Source organism: Zingiber officinale, chromosome 1B (assembly GCF_018446385.1).
Source record: "Zingiber officinale cultivar Zhangliang chromosome 1B, Zo_v1.1, whole genome shotgun sequence".
Lineage (NCBI taxonomy): Eukaryota > Viridiplantae > Streptophyta > Magnoliopsida > Zingiberales > Zingiberaceae > Zingiber > Zingiber officinale.
In genome coordinates, this window is record NC_055986.1 from 59870323 (window position 1) to 59877872 (window position 7550).

General features: G+C 39.7%; 2 long non-coding RNA genes across 2 annotated transcripts; both read right to left on the bottom strand.

The window, feature by feature from the left end:
- Positions 1–220: 220 nt before the first annotated feature.
- On the bottom strand, positions 221–2391 carry LOC121968632. The gene is made up of 2 exons (XR_006108259.1): positions 2110–2391; positions 221–405 (listed from the first exon to the last, which is right to left on the bottom strand). It is a non-coding gene; the product is annotated as an uncharacterized LOC121968632 (long non-coding RNA).
- A 2775-nt stretch (positions 2392–5166) lies between these two features.
- LOC121968724 lies at positions 5167–7317 on the bottom strand. The gene is made up of 2 exons (XR_006108314.1): positions 7077–7317; positions 5167–5351 (listed from the first exon to the last, which is right to left on the bottom strand). It is a non-coding gene; the product is annotated as an uncharacterized LOC121968724 (long non-coding RNA).
- Between the last annotated feature and the right edge of the window lie 233 nt (positions 7318–7550).

Below are 7550 nucleotides of genomic sequence, written 5' to 3' on the forward strand. Positions count from 1 at the left end.
TACTACTACACTCTAAGGATGACCGTTACTTAACTGCTAACTCTACTTAACCGGTATGATAAAAAATCACATGGAAACCCTACCGAAAAATTTCGGCAAAGTCTCCCCTGTACCGATGACCATATCCGTAAGTACATACAGACTATACTTAGCCACAGGCGGCTGGAACATATATTTTCACAACCACGCAGTTTATATATATGAAAAAGAATCAAAATACTGAAATAAATAACTCTATCAATGAAAATAGCATATACAAGTTCTAAATTCTTTTAACAATTCGACGGAAGCAATTTTAATAAATTTTTCTAAGCTAAGTCTCAAGGATCTCCATAGTCCACACATCACACACCGTCACAGCATCTCCTTGTCGCCTTCTTCCTTATACTTTAGCTTTTCCTTTATCTGCAGTAGGAGGAAATGCAGTCTATAAGCATAAAGCTTAGTGAGCGCTATCTACTCACAAAAACTCGATATGCATGTATATAAATAAAAACATGCTAAAACTGAGTACTAACATGTAAAGCTACTCATGCTCATAAATAGCAAAGAAAACAACTAACTGAAAAGCTAACATGTAAAGCTAATCATAGAACTATCATGTGTATCAATAAGAAACTGAACTGATACATTAGCTAAACTAATTAATGCTAAACTGAGTCTAACTTGTATTCACATAACTAATTTGTGAAGTTTTGAAAACTATTTACATAATAGATCAAAATAATAATCATGTCGATGGGCCCGGCAACTGTACTTGCTGTGCGCATCCCTAACTAAACCCGGATTGCAAGTTCCGAGTCTAGTAGGGTTTACTAGGTTATCTAAACCTAGGGACGATCGTGGGAGCCCAACCCAATGGATATCTAATCCAATACAGTGCCAATAAAATACTGATTTCATAGCTAATTTTCTTATCTTGCTTTTACTAGGTTATCCGAACCTAGAACTAGGTTATCTGAACCTAGAGGCGATTTGGAGCCCACCCATTGGACCGTAGTCCCATATAAGCTGAAGCAAGACTAAATAAGTTATTTTAAATGCTTCTACTGCATTTATCTATTAAAATGCCTACCGTAGCATTATATTGAGCTAAGCATTTTATCAAGCACTTGGGGTGCACTAGAACACACTCTACGTACTGAAAATCTGTATACAAAGCTTAACATAGATCTGCATATAAAGCTTAATAAAAATCTGCATACTAAGTTTATCAAAATCTGCATACTAAGCTTATCTAAAATCTGCATGCAATACTTATGAAAATCTGCTTATTAAAAATCTGCATACCTTACTTATAAAAATCTGCATGCTATAAAGATAGAATTGCTCATGTTATTCCAATAGCAAATAGGAAACTAGAACAACTTAAGCATGCTGTGAAAGTAAAACAACTTAAGCATACAAAGAGATCTAACCATACTAAAATTCTGCACTATACTACTAAATTCTGCATACTATAAGCTTAACATAACTCTGCATATTAGCACTAACATTTCTAGTTCAGCACTAATACATGAGGTTTGCCAATTCTATCAGCACTAATATTCCAGGTAATGCAAAGCAGAATAAATTCCGTCTGTTATAAAGAAGGAAACTATTAATCTAGCAGTACCAAAACCTTTCAATAATTATATATACAAGTCTCACCTTATTTATCACAAGACAAAAGACTTGCAGATAAGCTTCAATAATTTTATATACAAGTGTCACCTTAGGCTTGCAACAAATTGTTTCATGGAAGTCAACAAGTAATTTACTGCATCAATCCTTTACATTAACATGGAAACAATTAATAGCAAATGTCTTGACATCTTTCGTATAGATAATTTTGATCAATAAAGTTATCTAACTTCGGAAGGGAGAAACACACCCACACAGTAAGTTGTAATGAACGTGTTCACCAATAACCCCTAAAACCGAACAACTAAGGTGAAAGCATTCAAGAGACATGATTAAAACCAAGGTGATTGCATTCGCAGTTATTGTAGGAATTAAAACCACCCAAACTAAACTCTATTAAATCCGAAATCTGTAAAAATCCAAAAACTCAAAGAAAACACTAAATCACTTCGAAACTACTCCTACTGCAGGTGAGAAGCAACTCACCTAGAGCTTCTTGCACTTACTACCGAGAAGAAGGAAAGGGGAAACTTTTTAGGGTTCGGGCGGATCCTCTCGGCAACCCTTTGTGTTCCCGAGCTTCTCTTCTTCGAGACAACCACCGTGGATGAAGACTAGCCGGAGGGAAGCTTCGCCGGCGCCGGGATCTCAAGACCTAGCTGTCTCTAGGTTTTCCGCCGAGGTTGCGCCGTCGCGAGGGAGAAGAGCGAAGAGGGGTTTTCGGGAGGAATTGTTTTGGTTTTTGGAAAATCAAAACCTAACTCCCTTTCTTATACTCGGCTTTAATCACAACTATGCTTTAATATCAATTTTCTCCATATTGGATTGACAAAGTCCGTGTAGCTCAGCTGGCTGGGCCGGATTCTGCTTGGGCCGAGGAGCTGGGTTCGAACCCCAGCCTCTACAAACTTATTTTTTTTTTCTTTATTTTAGTTTATTTTTAAAACTTATTCTCCTTGGTAAAAATACCAGACGAACTCCAAAAATTACATAAAAATACTCTAAAAATTTCTAAAAATCTCTAGAATATTTTTATGACATTTCTAAATATTTTTAAGGGCTTTTAGAACTCGAAATAGGGAAAATTGGGTCGTTACAATTCTCCCTCCCTTATAAAAAGTTCGTCCTCGAACTTAGAATAATTCTAAATATATTTCTGTCTCATGCTGTCTCCACGCTCCCCTAGTAACTTTCTCGCGCTTCTAGTTCTACCAGATGACTTTTACTAATGACACTTCTCTGTTTCCTAGTCTCTTGTCTGTTCTGTCCACTATCTGTGTCTGCTCTCATAGCTAAGATCCTCTTGGATCTGCACTGTCTGAGGCTGAATCACTTGGCTAAGGTCGTGAATACACTTCTTTAGCATGGAGACATGAAATACATTGTGTATTGCTGACATATCTTGAGGTAAGTCTAGCTTATAAGCTACCTTCCCAATTCTCTTTGTGATCGGGGTAGGGTCCTACGTATCGAGGACTTAACCTGCTCTTTTTCTCTTGGGTTCTCCGATGTACTCAAACTGTGCTTCTGCTTCAGGTTGGAATACGACTTCCTGTTTACGGCACTCTATGAAGGCACCGTATCTGATCAGGAAGTTCATTCCAAATATGACATCGTAGTCAGTCATGTCTAGCACTATCAGATCACAAAAGTTCTCTGTCTGCTATCATGACTGGCACTGTTCTGAACCAGTGCGTGGATGCCATAACTTCTCCCGAAGGTAATGTTGTCAGAAACTGACTACTGAGTACCTCTGAGGGTATTGCTAACTTTTCGACGAATGCCCTGGCTATATAAGAATGGGTTGCCCCAGTATCAAATAGAACAGTAGCACTATACTGAAAAATGCTAATCTGACCTGTGACAACTGTCGAGGCATTGACTACGTCCTCTCTAGTGAGTGAGTAGATCCTCGCATTCGCCATCGCTGGAGGGGCTTCTAATCTGCCCTGGCTGATAGGTGGACCTTCTAGAGCGGCCTGCATCTGATATAACTGAGCTGGCTGGCCTGCATACTGAATCTGCTGTGGCTGAGGGAGACCGGTCTTGTTCGGGCACTGCTTGGCCATGTGCCCTTCTTGTCCACATTCAAAGCATCCTCGTGTGCCCTTGCGACAGACCCCTGGGTGGAATTTCCCACAAGTAGCACACTTTGGATAACTGGGTCGCTTGCTAGATGGTCCTCCTTTTGGATCACTCCCTGATTTGCGCTTGCTGTTGGAGTTCTCTTTCCAGTTAGAGCTGTGGCCTTGCTGTTTTTGAGTGTGAGAGTTTCCTTGGCCTTTGGACTCTGAGGAGTCTTGCTTCTGCTGCTTTATGCTGTTCTGATAATGCTCTGTGGTCAAGGCACTGCTCACTAACTCCTCTGTGGTTTGTGGCCTATGTATGCCACCAGCCACGTTCACTGCTATCTCTGGCCTCAGCATCTTGAGCATCAACCGGATTCGTTCCTTCTCTGTGCTGACTAGCTCTGGGCATAGACGAGCCAACCTGTTGAATTTCTTCATGGCTTCCTCAACTGAAAGGTTGCCCTGACGAAACTCCGTGAACTCGTCGTAATGGCGGTTTGTGACCCGCATGTGAAAGAACTCCTCGAAGAATTCTTTCTCGAAGTCAGCCCATGTCATCTGGTTCACTGGGCGCTTCGCTCTGACTCTCTCCCACCACATACGTGCATCTCCTGTCAAGCAGAAGGAGGCACACTTCACCTTCTCCTGTTCTGGCCAGTCCAGAAGCTCCATCGTGCTCTCCAGTGTTTTGAACCAGGCTTGAGCATCCCATGGTTCGCTGGTGCCTGAGAAGTTCTCGAGCTTGATTCGCTGCCACTGGATCAGGTAAGCCTCTCTCTTTGCTTCCGCTGCTGGAGCTACTGGTGCTGTGGGCTGGACTGGTGGAACCTCTATGAATGCTGGGGTCGCTAGGTTAGGTTCCGGGGTGACTGTGGGAGTATTCTGCTGATTAGCCTTTAAGGTGGCTATCTCTGTAACTGAGCCACTAATGCTGTAAGGTCTGGGGGAGGCACTGAACTGCCTGCCTCTTGCTGGGGCTCAGTAGCTGGTGCCTGCTTAGCTGGGCGTCCTCGTGCCATTTCTAAAGACATAGAGGATGCATATAACTAATCTAATCACGTTTAACTAGCTACTATAAACATGTTAGAGGCTATCACACATATGCATGCTATAATTATTCCTAAACATGAAAGCAAGAAACATAAATAGAATAGAAGTATTCTTACTTGGAAGACGGCAAGGCTGATGCTGATGTGTGTGATGCTGGAGAATGGGAACTGCTCTGATACCAACTGTAACGACCACCCTTCTTACTACTACTACACTCTAAGGATGACCGTTACTTAACTGCTAACTCTACTTAACCGGTATGATAAAAAATCACATGGAAACCCTACCGAAAAATTTCGACAAAGTCTCCCCTGTACCGATGACCATATCCGTAAGTACATACAGACTATACTTAGCCACAGGCGGCTGGAACATATATTTTCACAATCACGCAGTTTATATATATGAAAAAGAATCAAAATACTGAAATAAATAACTCTATCAATGAAAATAGCATATACAAGTTCTAAATTCTTTTAACAATTCGACGGAAGCAATTTTAATAAATTTTTCTAAGCTAAGTCTCAAGGATCTCCATAGTCCACACATCACACACCGTCACAGCATCTCCTTGTCGCCTTCTTCCTTATACTTTAGCTTTTCCTTTATCTGCAGTAGGAGGAAATGCAGTCTATAAGCATAAAGCTTAGTGAGCGCTATCTACTCACAAAAACTCGATATGCATGTATATAAATAAAAACATGCTAAAACTGAGTACTAACATGTAAAGCTACTCATGCTCATAAATAGCAAAGAAAACAACTAACTGAAAAGCTAACATGTAAAGCTAATCATAGAACTATCATGTGTATCAATAAGAAACTGAACTGATACATTAGCTAAACTAATTAATGCTAAACTGAGTCTAACTTGTATTCACATAACTAATTTGTGAAGTTTTGAAAACTATTTACATAATAGATCAAAATAATAATCATGCTGCTGATGGGCCCGGCAACTGTACTTGCTGTGCGCGCATCCCTAACTAAACCCGGGATTGCAAGTTCCGAGTCTAGTAGGGTTTACTAGGTTATCTAAACCTAGGGACGACTGTGGGAGCCCAACCCAATGGATATCTAATCCAGTACAGTGCCACTGCTGAAAATAAAATACTGATTTCATAGCTAATTTTCTTATCTTGCTTTTACTAGGTTATCTGAACCTAGAACTAGGTTATCTGAACCTAGAGGCGACTGTGGGAGCCCACCCATTGGACCGTAGTCCCATATAAGCTGAAGCAAGACTAAATAAGTTATTTTAAATGCTTCTACTGCATTTACTGAGCTATTAAAATGACTACTGTAGCATTATATTGAGCTAAGCATTTTATCAAGCACTTGGGGTGCACTAGAACACACTCTACGTACTGAAAATCTGTATACAAAGCTTAACATAGATCTGCATATAAAGCTTAATAAAAATCTGCATACTAAGTTTATCAAAATCTGCATACTAAGCTTATCTAAAATCTGCATGCAATACTTATGAAAATCTGCTTATTAAAAATCTGCATACCTTACTTATAAAAATCTGCATGCTATAAAGATAGAATTGCTCATGTTATTCCAATAGCAAATAGGAAACTAGAACAACTTAAGCATGCTGTGAAAGTAAAACAACTTAAGCATACAAAGAGATCTAACCATACTAAAATTCTGCACTATACTACTAAATTCTGCATACTATAAGCTTAACATAACTCTGCATATTAGCACTAACATTTCTAGTTCAGCACTAATACATGAGGTTTGCCAATTCTATCAGCACTAATATTCCAGGTAATGCAAAGCAGAATAAATTCCGTCTGTTATAAAGAAGGAAACTATTAATCTAGCAGTACCAAAACCTTTCAATAATTATATATACAAGTCTCACCTTATTTATCACAAGACAAAAGACTTGCAGATAAGCTTCAATAATTTTATATACAAGTGTCACCTTAGGCTTGCAACAAATTGTTTCATGGAAGTCAACAAGTAATTTACTGCATCAATCCTTTACATTAACATGGAAACAATTAATAGTAAATGTCTTGACATCTTTCGTATAGATAATTTTGATCAATAAAGTTATCTAACTTCGGAAGGGAGAAACACACCCACACAGTAAGTTGTAATGAACGTGTTCACCAATAACCCCTAAAACCGAACAACTAAGGTGAAAGCATTCAAGAGACATGATTAAAACCAAGGTGATTGCATTCGCAGTTATTGTAGGAATTAAAACCACCCAAACTAAACTCTATTAAATCCGAAATCTGTAAAAATCCAAAAACTCAAAGAAAACACTAAATCACTTCGAAACTACTCCTACTGCAGGTGAGAAGCAACTCACCTAGAGCTTCTTGCACTTACTACCGAGAAGAAGGAAAGGGGAAACTTTTTAGGGTTCGGGCGGATCCTCTCGGCAACCCTTTGTGTTCCCGAGCTTCTCTTCTTCGAGACAACCACCGTGGATGAAGACTAGCCGGAGGGAAGCTTCGCCGGCGCCGAGATCTCAAGACCTAGCTGTCTCTAGGTTTTCCGCCGAGGTTGCGCCGTCGCGAGGGAGAAGAGCGAAGAGGGGTTTTCGGGAGGAATTGTTTTGGTTTTTGGAAAATCAAAACCTAACTCCCTTTCTTATACTCGGCTTTAATCACAACTATGCTTTAATATCAATTTTCTCCATATTGGATTGACAAAGTCCGTGTAGCTCAGCTGGCTGAGCCGGATTCTGCTTGGGCCGAGGAGCTGGGTTCGAACCCCAGCCTCTACAAACTTATTTTTTTTTTTCTTTATTTTAGTTTATTTTTAAAACTTATTCTCCTTG